Source organism: Ictidomys tridecemlineatus, chromosome 6, assembly GCF_052094955.1.
Source record: "Ictidomys tridecemlineatus isolate mIctTri1 chromosome 6, mIctTri1.hap1, whole genome shotgun sequence".
NCBI classification, from domain to species: domain Eukaryota; kingdom Metazoa; phylum Chordata; class Mammalia; order Rodentia; family Sciuridae; genus Ictidomys; species Ictidomys tridecemlineatus.
This window is the reverse complement of record NC_135482.1, coordinates 79,024,240-79,040,180: the sequence shown is the minus strand read 5'-3', so window position 1 is coordinate 79,040,180 and position 15,941 is coordinate 79,024,240. Positions and strand designations below refer to the sequence as shown.

General features: G+C 38.4%; 1 long non-coding RNA gene across 1 annotated transcript in view; it reads right to left on the bottom strand.

Annotated features, from left to right (window-relative positions):
- LOC144364884 (uncharacterized) overlaps positions 1–15,209 on the bottom strand; it is a 50,186-nt gene extending 34,977 nt beyond the window's left edge. Inside the window, exons 1-2 of the long non-coding RNA XR_013422997.1 lie at positions 15,069–15,209; positions 11,434–11,636 (exon numbers count right to left, since the gene is read on the bottom strand). This is a non-coding gene — a long non-coding RNA (uncharacterized LOC144364884). The remainder of the gene's footprint in view (positions 1–11,433; positions 11,637–15,068) is intronic.
- Positions 15,210–15,941: the final 732 nt, after the last annotated feature.

The following is a 15,941-nucleotide window of genomic DNA, read 5'->3' as shown; positions in this document are numbered from 1 at the left end:
TCAGGGGTATCAGTACATAGAAGGCTGGCTCCATTCCTCAGGGTTCAACGTGAGGCTAAACATCATGGCAGGAGAGGGTGGCAGAGGGAAGCAGCTTCCATCACGGTGATCAGAAAACAGAGAGAGACTCCACTCTCCAGATACAAAATATATACCCCATCAGATATTAATTCACGGATTGGGTTAAGACTCTTTCAACCTAATCACTTCTCCTCTGAACCTTCCTGCATTGTCTCATAAGTGAGCTTTTGGGGGCCACCTCGCTTCCAAACCATAACAGCACCCAGTGGGTAAAAGCCACTTGGACCCCAAAAGAGTCAGTCAGTGACACAGGGAACAGATGAATGCTCCTAGGATATTTCTGTTTTCCCCACACCAGGCCTTTCTAGAAGTTGCTCATAAATCCTTCCCAAAAAATATTGTAAAAGGCTTGACCTCCATGTCCTGGGAGTTCTATCCAGTGCATCAGATGAATGTGGGTTCTAATCTATACAAATTATGCAACTTTCTGAGCTCTATCTTTCAAGTGTGTAAATGTGGTGGAAGACCTACTTCCCAAGGACATGGTGACAGTGAAAGAGCTGAGTCATACTTGCCTCCTGACATTCCATACTGGCTTCTTTTCATCTCTCAATGGGGGAGAGATAATGATAACAAAGCCCAAACTTTCAAGACATGGAAAAGTAGCAACACAGATGTATTAAACCGGTGGGTCAACTGCAGAATAACTAGACATCTCCAGATAAGTGTGCAATAATAAGTGCCAATTGTGTTACTTTACCTGATTCATGTCATTTATAATAATTATTAGTTATTTTAGTGATCTGGGAAACAGTCAATTCAAATTTTTACTGCTACTAAGTGAAAAATCTCAGACCTAAAGCCCCTCTGTGTGACTCTCAGGATCCAGGTACCCAACCACTGAGCACACTACCACTCCACTGTCATTAAAGGTAAACAAGGAGGGAAACTCTACAATGACTTTTGGAGAAAATTGCATCCTAGGGTGCTTTGAATCAACATAACTATTTTCCTTGTGTGAACATTAAAGTGTTTATTACTATTTATGTTCTAGGACTCAGAATGTGAGATACAGACTTGGTCAGAATTTATGTTGGCCAAAGTGAATTCCTGGCCGTTTGTAGCTGCTTTCTGATGTTGAGCTACACTTACTGCATCGCTTAGGAAAATGTAGCCAATATTAGATTACAGAGCTTCCAATCGATCAAGCCAGAAAAAGATATTTACTTTGCATCTGCTCATTTTCTTTGCCATGTAGAAAACTAATCATCTGTTCTAGTACAAAACACAACAGTTGCTTGGACACAATACACACAAGAAGAAATGATTATTTTAATCAGAAACTGGAAATCAAAATTATAAACTTAGCATACTGAATGAATAATAGGAAGGTATTAGCAATCCTGTGAGGTTGCAATTATTTTCTTTTTTTTTTTTTCCTGGAAGACAATTGTAAATTGAGAAAGCTTAAACCAATTAGCAGATGTAGATAAATGACATGGTTTCTCCATGTAGAGGGCTAAGAAAACACATCCTTGAGGTTCTTGTTAATTTTTCTTAAATATGAAAACTACAAAATTATAAAACTATAAAAAGGGATAAAGAAAAGTCTATAGGGCTTGGGTTGTGGCTCTGGGTTGGGGTTGTGGCTCAGTGGTGAGCATTCACCTAGCATGTGCAAGGCCCTGGGTTCGATCATCAGCACCACATAAAAATAAATAAAATAAAGATATTATGTCCAACTGCAAAAAAATAAATATTAAAAAAGAAATGTCTATATAAGAGACATCTTAACAGAAAATATTGAGCTTTCACAAATATGCAGGATTCAATTATGGTAAAAATCTCAGAACTACCATTATGTCACTCTCAAAAACAAAACAGTACCAAATGGTTTGAATTTTCTAATTATCACACTTAAATAATATGCTCCATCTGGCCTTGTGAGCAGACTTTCCCACAGAGGAATCTAGATCAGATAAGCATGCCACTGCACTGTTGCCCTTCCTCTACAGGATCAAAGTCCCTTGGCATGACTCCCAGCCTCCTCCACCACAGGACTCCTGCTGGCCTCCCCAGTCTCATCTCCCACCACTCACGTCCTGAGCTGCTGTAGTTGCATACACTCACATACATGCACACATGTGTGCACACTCACGCTCTGCTATCACATACCTCTGTGTCTTTGCTCCTGCTGGGTTCTCTGTCTGCAGATGGTTCTACCTCTTTCATCTATGAAGACTCAGTCTGAGCCAGTTACCAGGTTGGCTTAAATAACATCTCCTATATATCCCATAATTCTCTCATTGCATTTGCCAGAGAAATTATCCTTTTATTTGTATGATTCCCCTACCCTTCAGATGTAAGCTAATCCATGCTGGGCCAATGAGAATCTTTATTGGGAATTTGAAGTGAGGACACAGCAACTCTAGTTCACCTCTTACAGAGAACTGAACTGAGTGGCTGTATGAAGCTAGAGTTGAGGCAGTTCTGCACTTGTCAAATTAACCCCATCTTTTAAAAGAGGAGAAAAGGAAAACAATATAAATTTCAATTTTTATCAAAAGCAGAAGAGAGATTATGAAGACTATGAAGCCCTTAAGAGACCAAAAAAAAAAAAAAAAAAAGAGTAAATGTGTCAACTTAGCTAGTTCTAAGACCAGAAACCAGCCTCATTATACACCCTTGGGTGATAGAGATTTCGGTATGTCATACCAATAAATAACCCAAATTGCTTAACAAAGTTTTATTTAAAGTTCTTTGGCTTAGGAATAGATGATCCTTAAAACACTTGTATATCATAACTGTTTAATAAATGTTAATTAAATATATCAATGAACTTCCTTTTAAGAATCCACAAGAGTCAGTTTGTAAATGTACAGTTTTGACAACCTCTGGGATAATCCGGCTGAAAACAACATGCATTTAATCTTAATAAATATTGACATTTTCCATCAATATATTTGACCTAAGTTCCAAGCAGTTAGGCAGTCAAGAATCCAGGATGGAACAGGAAAAGGGAAAAATGACACACTAGCAAAATGTCCTCCACAGTCTGTTTAGTGTCTCATGAGAACCTGTCATTGCAATATCTCATTTTAGAGTCAACCTCTAACCTCCAACTCCCAAACAACTTCCAACTGCACGCATGCCAATGGATTATGGCAATTAAACAAGAGGAAACATGACAGTGCAGTTTCATGCACGTTTGAAAAAAAGATCATAGACAGAGTATCAAGTGACATGAGACCAACCTCTCCTGTCTCCCCTGTATCATTTCACAGATAAGAAAAACCAAGATCAAGGGAGGTAAATAACTGGCCCAAGAACTACAACTTAGAAGCCAAGTAAAACCCAGTTTTCCATCAGCTGGGCTCCTCTCCATTCTGTTTTCTCCTTTCTTTATCTCCAGGGCAAGCCAGGAAAAAGCTATTCTCTTCCAAAAACAAACAAACAAAAAAGAAAAAGAAAGAAAAACAAAAACTAATCAGCAATGCCGCATTATTCGAGTTCTTTATAAACAACAAGGGAGGAGCAATAATGAGAGTTTAATGCTCAGGACATTCTGTTCTCTTGGTCTTCAACCATAATCACACTGCTATTGTCTGCTTCTAAATGGCTGGAGATTGGCTGCCAATCTCCACATATCTGAAAGGTTTACCTGTCCTTTGCAGCTGTAAAGAAGGGAAAAATGTACTTCTCCTGAACTTTGCATGACAACCCAATCTACTGTTTTATAATTAAAGAGACTGCTTTTTTTAATCAAAGCTTTTTTCATCATAATTGCAGTAGGGATCATTATTCCTTTTACAAAGTCACATTCCTTTCACAGTCACAAAGAAAAATCACTTAACAGAGCCAAATGCAAAGTATGAAAACTTAACTGTCAGGAACAAAACACTCCAGCACTCACACACTGAAATACAACAGTTATTCATTACCTACTCAGGGCATGTGCAGCTCTTAGCATAAAACACAGACAATTCCTTCCCTCCATGCCATTCTGCTGGTTGTCTGAGGTTAGTGGGTTTTATTTATTTCATTTTTTCCAATTATGATATGTTAATTGCCTTCATCCCCTAAAAATCCATACTTATGTTCCCTTTAGACATTTGACCAATATTGTATAGGTTAAGTCATTAAAGGGCAAATCTTGAATGCTGGACCCCTCATGGGAACAGTAGCTTGGGGTGATTTCAAAATCAATAGCATTTCTAGCTTATGAAGTAATAAAGACTATGGTTTGAATACTATAAATAGCATTAAAAATGCATTAATCTGTACCATGAAATATATCTTCCTATATGGTTATAAGATTATCTTCTGAAATGCTACTAAAATAAGTCTTCATTACTTTATTGTTTCAAACTAATGACTTAGTTATTAAAGTGATGTTTTATATGATAGTCATTCAAAATACATCAAAAAATTTCATTGAAAAGGAGTCAACAGTCTCAGAAGCAAAGAATAGCTATGAATTGGGAGACAACTAATAATAAGGATGGCATTCATCAGTTCAGGATACTGATCACAGGCACTCTATTACCTTGCCACACTTTGATGAACTTTCCATCATTGCCACAGGAATGCTTTCCACTTATAAACTATTTTCCTCTAAAATATTGTAAACTCATAAAAGGAAATTAACCAAACCATATAAACAAGTCTAACTGAGGCTATACAACTCTCCATCATAAATACAGCAAAAACAGGGGGAGGGATTATGAAGGGAAACAATTTCTGAACAATTCTTCCACAGTATCTTCTGCCTAAAATAAACATGGGGGAAAAGGGTTAAATCTCAAAATTTATGAAAACTCACAATTAAAAGATACCATAAGCTCTTTTCACATATTAATTCATTTGTATTAACTCATTTGTTTGTCACCATAACCCCATGGGGTATGTACTAGCATTACTGTTTTTACATAGGAAGAAGCCAGGATAGAGGGTTGAACAATTTGCAATGCTCATACACCAGGAAAGCAGTGGCACATAATCAGAGCGCTCTGGTAGAAATCCATGTTATTTACTCCTACATAAGCTGCCTATCTCAAAGATTTTTGAAAGAATTAATATTTTAAGGTGTGTGTAACACTTGTTACATGGTTCTGGTCTACAATCCGCAAATCTAGATTAAACAAACTGGAAATCCCACCAAATTATCTGAAACCACAGTGATCTATTACCCGGCATAGGGTAACATCCTCCTGAAGGAATTATTTATATATTCCCTGAATGTTTACAAGATGAACTCATGCTACTTTTACTGCAATCACTCCAAATTCTCAGCAGGTTACCTTGAAAAAGAGGATGAGAGAAAAAAAATTAAAGTGGGGTGGTAGTGGCATTAACCAAAAGAGCAAAGAAATGCAGCAAACTCCCAACAGTACCCTAAGGGCTCTGACTGTTCTGCAAAAGAAAGGAGAGCTGGTTGGTGGCCTTGAAGGCACAGCTGTTATCCTCCAAGCAGCACAGACCAGAAGTTGAGGACTCCAGATGGTGTCTGTTGAGGTGATAGAAAAGCAGGAGACCTGAGATCCTGTTCCAAGAGCCTACTGTGACACTGAGGGAATTTCATGCCAACCAGAACTGCCTACATTCTAATAGCTTTCTCTTTCAACATATGTCCCTGTGCATCCTGTTGGAGGCAGATGCCTAAGTTTGATTGCTCTACACTGAGGAAGGAAAACACGGGAGCATTCACTGACTGAAATTCACAGGGGAGTCAAGATTGCCAAGAATCAGTACCCAATCGAGATTAAGCAGAATGAACCACGAACCAGGAACTGTCAGCAATTAGAAACTCCACTGACTGCTATTCATAAATTAAAAGGAATTTTGCCTTCGAAGCATGTGATTTATTTGGAAGAAGCTTTTAGTGCTAACTTCTGAATGAAGCCAAGAAATACTTTATTGAAATGATCTGCTCTTCTACTAAGCTCATTTCAAGAATCAAATCAGAATTCAATAAACTTTTGGATGAACTCAGCAAGGTAATTCTGGCCTTAGCACACACTCTGGGTCTGGTTCAGAAGGAACAGTATCACTCTCAACTAATAGTCAGAATAAAAAAACAAACAAAAAACTTATCTTCACATTCTTTCTCCACCAAAGAAAATGCTTTTCTGCTAAGTTGCATATTTGAGAGGAAAAAAAAAATGACTAAAGGAACTTGGGAAACCAGCTTGTCTATGTCAACTGACCAAAGAACATAAAACACACACTAATGACACTATCCCAAAAAATTCAGTTACCAATTAAGAAGCCTTGTAACACTAACTGATACACTCAGTTTATTTTTAAAACTAAATGCTGTATGTATTTTTCAAAATAAATTTCTCAGCATTTCTATTAGTCCTATAACAGACATCACCATTTGCTCATCCTTTCCAGTAAAATATTTCCTTCTCCATGAAAGGACAATTGTCTGCACTAACCACTCACTTCCCTCCTCCAGTGCCTTAACATTCCCTGAGCACACCTGCAACCCAGAATCATCAAAGAGTACATATTAAGTCTTTGCAAAAGCTATTGTCAACAAATTATGAAAAAACTTGGGGTCCATATGGGGCAAAGATCAGAACAGGATTTCATTTTGATCTTACGTTCATATGATAGCACCTTGGTCATAAACTATTATAACGTTGTTTGGCAATAAACATCTTTAATTATGCCAGTTGGTTTGGTCATCATTATGTAATACAGTCTGAAAGTCATTGCTTTCTTGGGTCTGCCAGCAACATGCTCCTACCTCCCCCAATTCCATCACAGTTACCATCTAATGACTGAAGGGTTTATACCAATGAAAAACATTGATTCCATGGCAAAATGTGGCCCAGGTGTTTAAACAAAATAGCGATTAAAGAATTTGCAAAACCTCTTTAATGTGAATCTAGGTTAATGTCTACGTCCAAGAGGTGCTTGGTGTCTATGAGGTGCTTCGTGTTCTTAGCATGCACTGGTCACTTAGGTTTACACTTTTCATAAAGAGATTTTAAAGTAAGGGATGGGAGAACTATTAAATAAATATACACTCCATTTTTAAATGTTGGATGCATTTTCTGTGTAGACACATTAGTTGACTCTGCATCTTTTCATACAGTCATTCCATTTATGAAAGCAGGAGCTGAATGAGATTGAAAAATGGCTTATCTGAAATCAATCAATGGCAACAGTGTATAGGGGGGAAGAGGAAGAGAATCCAGTTATTACTCATCAATATTACAGGCTTTTAGCACAGGTTTTTTTCTTTCCTGTCACCTGCAAATCTCACTTCACTAGCTCCCTGAGCTATTCTCATAGCCAACGTGAGGCTGTTAATGATGATTTAAAACACTTTTGCCTTCCTCACAGGACCATGAGTGTGTGGCATAAAAGTTCAGAATCCTATCTCAGGAGTTTAATTTGTACAGCATTTCTTACTTTGGGGGGAAAAGTGTGCAATGCAAGGTCTACAGAAATAAAGCATTAAAATGACACTTAAAAGATCAGTTACCCATTTCATCAGTGAAGGTCACACAATATTTATATGCCTCTCCAAGTCCCCTGAATTTAATTACCTTACAATTTCACTATAGTGCCAAACTCTTCTCTAGTCTTAAATCTGTACTGGTTCTTTTATTTGCATCCTTATATACAAGGTTATTTATAAGAAACAATTTTAAGATCCACTAAAGTGAAAATAGAACTATGGTCTGACACACTCCTTGAGAGTAAAAGAAAACAAGCCCATTTTGAAGCAAAAATATAATGATCATCACTCAGTGGAGTTCTATGGGGGCAGGGTTTTGTTTATTTCACTACTAATTTCTTGGCACTGAAATATAGTTCTTGGCACCAAAAATTATGCCAAGAACACACAGTAGGTGTTTAGCAATTATTGTTGAATGAATGGCTCATAATAGACCTGCAGGGTCATCAATGAGAAAAAAGGAAACATCCAAGAATTCATCATCTTCAATACCTATAGTGGTCACTGTTATTTATATATTAAAACAATCAAGAATATGAACACAAGATTTATTTATTTATTTATTTACTTTTGAAATGCTGGGGCTGCAACCTAGCGTCCTCATATGAGCTATGCAAGAGCTCTATTACTGAGCCACACCTCCAGCCCAGGATAATATTTAGAATTCACTGAGCTTTCTAATGTGAAAGGGAATATGTGTCTGTGTATAAATTTGATGTTTTGAAGAGGGTGGGATGGGTAGGAATGTTTACATAGAAAACATTTCTCTTTCAACACAGAATAATTCAGTAAAAGGTAGTATCAACTGAAATGCCATCTGATTCCAGGGTATATATGCTCAGTTAAAGATTTTTTCATTATACTTTCTACTTATAGGACAATTACTGAATCACACATTAAAACAGGGAACTAAATAAATAGCTTCCATTAGGATTTCCCTGAGTTTGAATTTTTCCTGTGTTAGATAATTTCTGAAAAAATTAAAATAAGAAAAAAAAAACACTTTACCTGATAGTGGTTAGCCCAATTTTTTGTTAGCTCCATACCAATGCATGCAACCAAAGTTGCAGAAGTTCAACCAAAAAAGGGAACTCCCATACAAATTCATTCCCTGAAGGCTCATTACTTGCACAATAAATCCTGGGGATCAGAAACCCACATGAAAGTAATAATACAATAATTCCCACTACTGTGAGCAAACTGAAAATCTTAAAGGTTAACAAACTTTGGTTCAATTTACAAAGTTAGTATGTGGTAGAGTTGGGATTAGAACCAAGGCTCCTTGACTCCTACACCTGCGCTTTGCCTCTTGCTTCGCTCTGAAGTTCACAGTTGAGGACTTAGCTCTGAAGTGGAAACAGACTCTGCTATCATTCTGCGAGGCGCTGTTCCCCGTTGAACTCTCATGGGTAGAATGATTTTTGCAGTCATCCGTGTGTCCACAAATGAGACATCTTAATTTGCTTGGACATTGGTGCTGGTACCTTTGAATTGGGGAGAGTTTGGGTGCTAACACATGGAGTTCAGTGATGTGCTTTTGTTGGTTACTTTTTATTTTTTAAACTCTAAGCACCAGGCTGTTTTGGAAAGGGCAGTGGAGAGCTATAGACTGCACAGCCAGAAGTAGGCCCGATTCTTACCAAGTTAATGTGTTTCTGGGCAAAGACCATTTCTCCTCCTTGAGAGTAAAAGTTGTAGATTTCCTCTTTGGGAAAGAAAAGTGCCACATATTTAGATATAAGTGTGATTAGTATTAAAATTTTTTTTGAACAGTATGCTTATGCCTTTGTCAGAAAGTGATCAGGTAAATCAAGAAAAGGTTCAAAGATGCAATCCTATTCCACCATCTCTGATTCTGTAGATAGAGCATTTAAATCATGGCTCTATCACTTGATCCTGAACCAGTTATTTTACCTCTGTGAGCCTACAGGTAGCACAATACTCTCAGATTGGTTGTCAGGATCAAAAGTAGTGTGTATCACAAGCATGTAAATCTGTTCCTGATCTACCATGGCCCTCTAATGAGCAGATAACATGTCTTTATTATTAGCTTGGTATTGAGAATACTGTATTATTACTCTCATGTGGGTTTCTGATCCCCAAAATATCTTGTCCTGGTTCCTCTGTCTCCCTCTCCCTCTGTTTGCTTCCTAGCTGCCATGAGCTGAAGTGGCTTCCTTCCACCATACCCTTGTGCCATGATGTTCTGTCTCACCTCAAGCACAGGGCAATGGAATCAGCCAAACAAGGCTTTCAAACTAGGAACCAGAATAAACTTTTCCTCTTTTAAGTTGTTCTAGTCTGGTATTTTGGTCACAGCAACTAACAACTAACACATCTTCTGAATGCATCCAGAGTACAACCCACACTTGCTTTTATGACAAATATGGCCTTTTATTTCCTGGGCCCTTCCCACCCCCAACAATATCCCACTTTCTCATCATTCTCAAGCTGAAACTTCTCTACCCAGATCTTTGCAGGGCTGGCTCCTAACCTCATTCAGCATTGAGGGGGCCTTCCCTAATCTGCCAAATTCCCCCAGATCCACCAGTAATTCTTCATCACCTCCAATTTCATGCTCTGTTTAGCATTCACATTGTTCATTCATTGTTGAATGTTGTAGGTCTTTCTCTCCAGAAGGAAGGCCATACAAAAGCAAGCAGCTAGTTCTCCATATTTGCTAGGACATTTCTGGTGCCTAGAACCTGCCTGACTCATGTCAGATACTCAGTAGATACTAATGAATCCAGCAAGCAAGCAAACACTCAAGCAATGAGTGTTAAAAAATTAAAAATAGCAAAGCAGACTAGAGCTGTAGCTATACAGTAAAGAGCTTGCCTAGCATGGGTAAAGCCCTGGGTTCAGTCCCTAGTAATGAAGGGGGTTGGAGAGATCACCAAAAATGGGAATTATTAAAAACAAAGACCCTGAGAGGATAAAGTTTTAATGGACTACACAGAAAAATAAGAATAGGAATCTAAAGTAGCAAACTGTTAACAGTATTAATAGAAGTTCCATATGTCAAAATAATTGGGAGGCCATTCAGCTGAGGCTGCTCTAGCACCCTGGACTTTACATAAGCAAACCAAAGCTCAACTTAGAGGAAATGGCAAAATGAAACTCAAGCTTAACCAATCAGAAATCATCAACTGATCTCTAACGAGGGACTTTCCCCTGGATGATCTAAATAAGGATGCTGCCACACTTTAACCCATCAAATATTTCTCTGCTCTGCTTCTGTATTCACCCTGTAAAGGTCTCCTCTTCATTCCCCTGCATTAGCATCTCAGACCAGCTGTGGTTTGGACTGGCAATTCACTAATCACTGCTCAAAGAAACCCTTTAAAACTGTGAAATATCTATATATCTTTTAACAAATGTGTGCTAAATTCTGACTTGCCCATGGTTTGAGCTATTTGTGAAGCAATGTAATTTAGTGAGAACACCTGTGCTGAAAAATACTGCTAATTTTCATGGCTAAGTTAAAACATTCAAAAAAAGAAAGAAAAAGAATAAACATTTCATACTCAATTTTCCTGCATCTTCTAAAATGCTAGAGGAGTAGAGTCCCCTGGACTTCCTCCCATACTTGGGCTGCACTAACTTCATGGCAAACAAAAAGAATAGGGAAGAGAGGGGGTAGTGGGAGAGCACCTTCGTCCCCCAGAAAAAAGGCTGGTGCCTGTCTTCTGATGGCTGAGGTATCACAGACCACAGGTTATCACCCTGCATCCCCTAGCTATTCCTTTCTCATCCAATCTAATATAGGCTAGGAAGGAAAGGAGGAAGAAGGGAGAGAAGGAAAGGAAAAGGAGGGAAATGTGGAGAGAAGGGGATCTCAAAAAGTTGACTCATTGCTTTAATTTTTCAGCATCACAGGTGGCACTATAAGATACTGGACACTGAAAACATGCACAGCCAAGAAACCAGGCCAGTACCTCATCAGGGACCACACAGCTCGCAGTGACACCGGGAATCCACTGCTCTTGGGTGCTGGTGGAAGTGAGGAATGGCAGCCACCCCACCTCCTTTGTGAGGGAACCGCTGTTTCCCGTTCTCCCGGTGGGAGTGGGCTGCCAGTGAGGAGGGCTGGGGGCTCCCAGGCTGCTGTAGGCTGTGCTGATGGATGACCCCGTTGCTCCTAATTGTACACAGAAGGGAGGGGAAACAAAGTCGAATGGAATGACCAGGCTGGCAACCAAAACACCAGCACCCTGCCCCAAAACCCAGGTCCTACTCCCTAGAAGCAACCATTCCCAAGTCTCTGAGCCCTTTGCTTCTGGTAGTTACTACCATATATATATATTTAAAACATAATAACATCATTATTTCTTTTAATCAGTTTTACAGCTTATCATATTGATTTCCAGAAGATCAGAACTTAGTCCCCCATAGGTGGTCACCAAGGCACCCACAGACACAAACACTTCTTTACCCCTCACATTCCAACTATGATCTTCTCATAATATTTGATTTTGGTGGTATTCAGGATTAGACATTATGATGATCTTATCAAATAATGTTCATAGCTGGGCCATCTGATGTACTCTTATTACATTTTCTATTATGAATCCTCTGAGATAAAATTCGTAATCACCAGATGGAAAAAAATTTAAAAGTATGATGCTTGCAAATGATGCCGAGAATATGAAACAAAGGTTATTCTCCATGACCGCATTTCACAAGCAATGACTCAGGATGTGACCCAGTGAACATGCTTCTGACCTAGCAGCTTCACTTCAACAGTTGTGCCAGAGAGAAAGCCTCATGTATTTGCACAAGAACACACGTACAAGAATCTCATTGCAGCAGTTTATAAGAGTATAAATGTGGATATCCTGAACTAGAAAATTAGAATGATAATTAAACATTATAGAGCAGTAAAAATGAATGAAATATAGCTACATACATCAACACTGATGTATCTAAAAAGCCTAATGCTAAATGAAAAACAAAAGTGATAACATTCATGAAAAGTTTCAAAATACTATGACTTGATATTCATTGTGTATATATAAGAAATAATGCCCTAGAAATAAAAAGGGCCAAATTTAGAATTATGTTTATCTTTGCAGAAAGAGGGTAGGAACTGAGGTCAGAGAATGTCATTTTCTACATGTTAGAAATTACATCCTCACTTTAAAAAAAAAAGAAAAGAAAAGAAAAGCTAACTTTCATGGGTTGAACTTTTCCTTTAAATGTTTCCTCCTAAAGGTGATGTCAAGTAAAAGAAATCCTACTCCATTCACGTAGTCCAAACCAAGGTTTAGGAATAGATTACTCTTCTGAAAGGAAAGTGCTTCCAATATTTACTTCTATGACTCCTTCTTTCTGCTTCTGGATAACACAAGGAAACCTAGCTGAATAACCTAGCACCAAGATGCTTATTCTAAATGAGCACATAAAGAGTAAAGAGGGGGCAGACTCTTAAAGACCTGTGCAACTCAGTGCATGTGTGCCTTCTTACAACCTCATGAAATTCTCAAAGAGATGCATGATCCCCAAATGCTCAGAACCTCCGAGCTGGTGTCAAGAATCTCATGGTGCGTGAGCAGGGACATCCTGCAGTCTCCTAAAACCTTTTCCTATGCTCTTTCCATAGGGGCAGTGGTGCTCAGAGATCATTTCATGGCTCTAGGGCCACATAGCAGATGTGATCCAATCCTGGTTGCACTTGGGTTGAGTAGCTGTGGGAGGTGCTTTCTGAGCCTGCTTTTTCCTCTGTGAAATGAAGACCACAGTCGCTGAGAACAAATGGTGTGGCACAGAGCCTAGTGCCCAGTCAGCACTCAAGGCATGCCAACTACCCAGGGCCAAGTCTCCTTGTAAAATGCTCCCATATCCTGCCTACCACCTTTCATCAATCACCTGTGTAATTGTTTGATGTCTGTCCAGCCAGCAGCCTCTATGCTATTTGAGGGAAGAAACTCTGTCTTGTTCTTGTTCAGGCACAGAATAAGCTATGGGTTGAATGGGTGGACAAAAGCATGAAGGAAAGAATAAATTCCTCCAATTACATAGTGCTGCTGGGTTTGAGGACTAAAAGTTCCTAAAAAATGTGCTGTGTACACAAATCAAAACTGTGTCATCAGTGTTACTCCTTCCATGGAACCTCAAGCAAGTTAGTATGATGAGGGCAGATTATTAAAGAAAGAAAAGAGACAATTATCCTTTTTGAGAAAAGCTTGGTTCAACAATGACAGGAGGGAGAGAAAAAGGAAGGCAGTCAACAGAGGGTGGAAGAATCCCAAGACCAGAGGAGATAGGGCTTTAGTGAGGGCATGCAAACAGCTCTGGACTGGCCTACAGGAGAAGGTGCATCTGTGATCAGTTTTTACAGCCCTATGTTGTCAGTGAGGCAAAGCAGGAAGAAGTTTGGAGACAAAGATGAGGTGATGCAAGAAGTGGGAAGCAAGAGGGATCTGTAGGTTGTTCTCCGAAACATGGGGCAGGCAACTGAGATTACTCCCATGAGCTATAAAGGTAGAGGAAAGGCATCCTTGCCTAAGTCAAACAGGTCCTGCAGCTCCCAGTTTTCTTGGTGGGAGCTTGGACAAAGTGATCACTGTGTTCCTTCCTTTTATATGTCTCTGAGATTGCAGAGAGCTAACAGAGAGCGAAACTGTATTTAAATTATCTCCAAATTCCACGCTCCCAGGCAGAAAGGTGATCAGAATTAAATGACTGACCCCAACCCATTGCCACTCAATAGTGTTGCTCATATCTTTATGTTAAGAAGTATAAAGAGATAGGGAATGGCACAAAGAAACAGAACTTTTTTTTTAATTATTCATTTGACAAGGCAGAAGAATAAATTAGCAACATTTTTAAAAGTTCAAAAACAAGGGAATTATGATTACTAAAAAATAGGGTCTATTTATAAAATTAGTAAAGTTAGTAATTATAGATTTGATAGAGGAAGAAAATTATGGTATGTCCTTGAAGTTTTAATATGCCTTAGTGATTCTTATCATCTACAAACCACTGAATAAAATGAATGTGCCTTAAAGTTTTTAAATGAAATTGGGTTACTAGGTAAGCTTATTCTTTAACTGGAAAATGACATGTAAGTATTCCTGTATGTTTTCAACTCGCTCTTCATGGAATTTTAAGAGGCACTTCCTAAAACTCTTAAGTACTGTCACTACTGGAGAGAGAAAACAGCTCCAAGTGAGCAGTACTCTTAGGTGGGTAATACTCATTTGAATTCAGAGATTCAAAGCAAGCTGTCAAAACTATTAGCATTTGCAACCTCCCTGTGTGAATCAAGCTTTTCTCCATAGGATGCAGCGAAAACAACCCAGCAGTCTGAACTTGCAATTAACCAAGATACTTTTCAATTCCAAATTTGGTGCCACCCAAAATTACATAGTCTTTATTGAACTTTATAAAACTGTGAAGAGGCTAAACAGATACAATGCATTTATCTTTATGAAGTAAGTCATGTTTATTGTATTATGGTCTAAGGTGAGACAAAATACTTATATATTTTTTAAACAGAAGTGGGAAACCATCGTTTTTAGTTATTCTCTCCCTAGGCAGCGCCTAATGTCAGAACTTTAAAATGACTTACGTCACGTCTTGCTTGTGGGAGAGGGAGAAGAGGTCATAAACCAAGCACACTCCAAACACGGTGATTCCAGTCTCTTTCACCAGCATTGCACAGGTCCCCAGAAACAAACTGAGCAGCAAGAAGAAGGGAGAAGCCGTGGGAGGGAAACATTCCCCAGCACAACACTGATCCAGACTCCTGGAAAACAAGTTGGGTGTTCTTTTAAATTAAGAAATGTGGGTCACTAAGAAATATTACCTTAAAAGATAAAAGGTAGTCAATTTCTTTGCATCCTAAGCAATTAAGTGAGTCAAGATTTCTTCCAGAGTATTCATCATGGAATTAAAATTACTAAGATGAAAAAAAGGTAATGGTACTCAATTTGAGTACTTAAATTATGGTACATATAAATTAGGATAAAATATGGCATGTAATAGTATGTAAATATGGATGTAAATTATGATAAAATATGGTATGTCATATTCAAAAGTCATTTAAAATGTCATCATAGAGATATAGTTAGAGAGAAAAGAAGACATTAAGTGAATACAGTGTAGATGAATACTACAGGTTACTGCACAACCTGCATGAGCTCTGGAGCCATGGTCTCTGGCTCAAATCACAGCTCTGCAGTTAACAAAGAAGTGAGAGAGCAAGTTATTTTACCCCCTGTGCTTTGGTCCCCTTATGTGTGAAACGGGAGTCTAGCATTTCGGGGGGCATTGAAGAAATGACTTATTACATGTCAAGTGTTTATCATCACATTATTATGAGTCAAGTGCTTTTAGGTGTTCTATACACAAAGTAATCAGTAGATAATCATATCAAAATATAGTACCTTTTTTCTCTGGAAAGGAAAAACAAATATTCTTCACATTTTAATTTTCTTTTTGC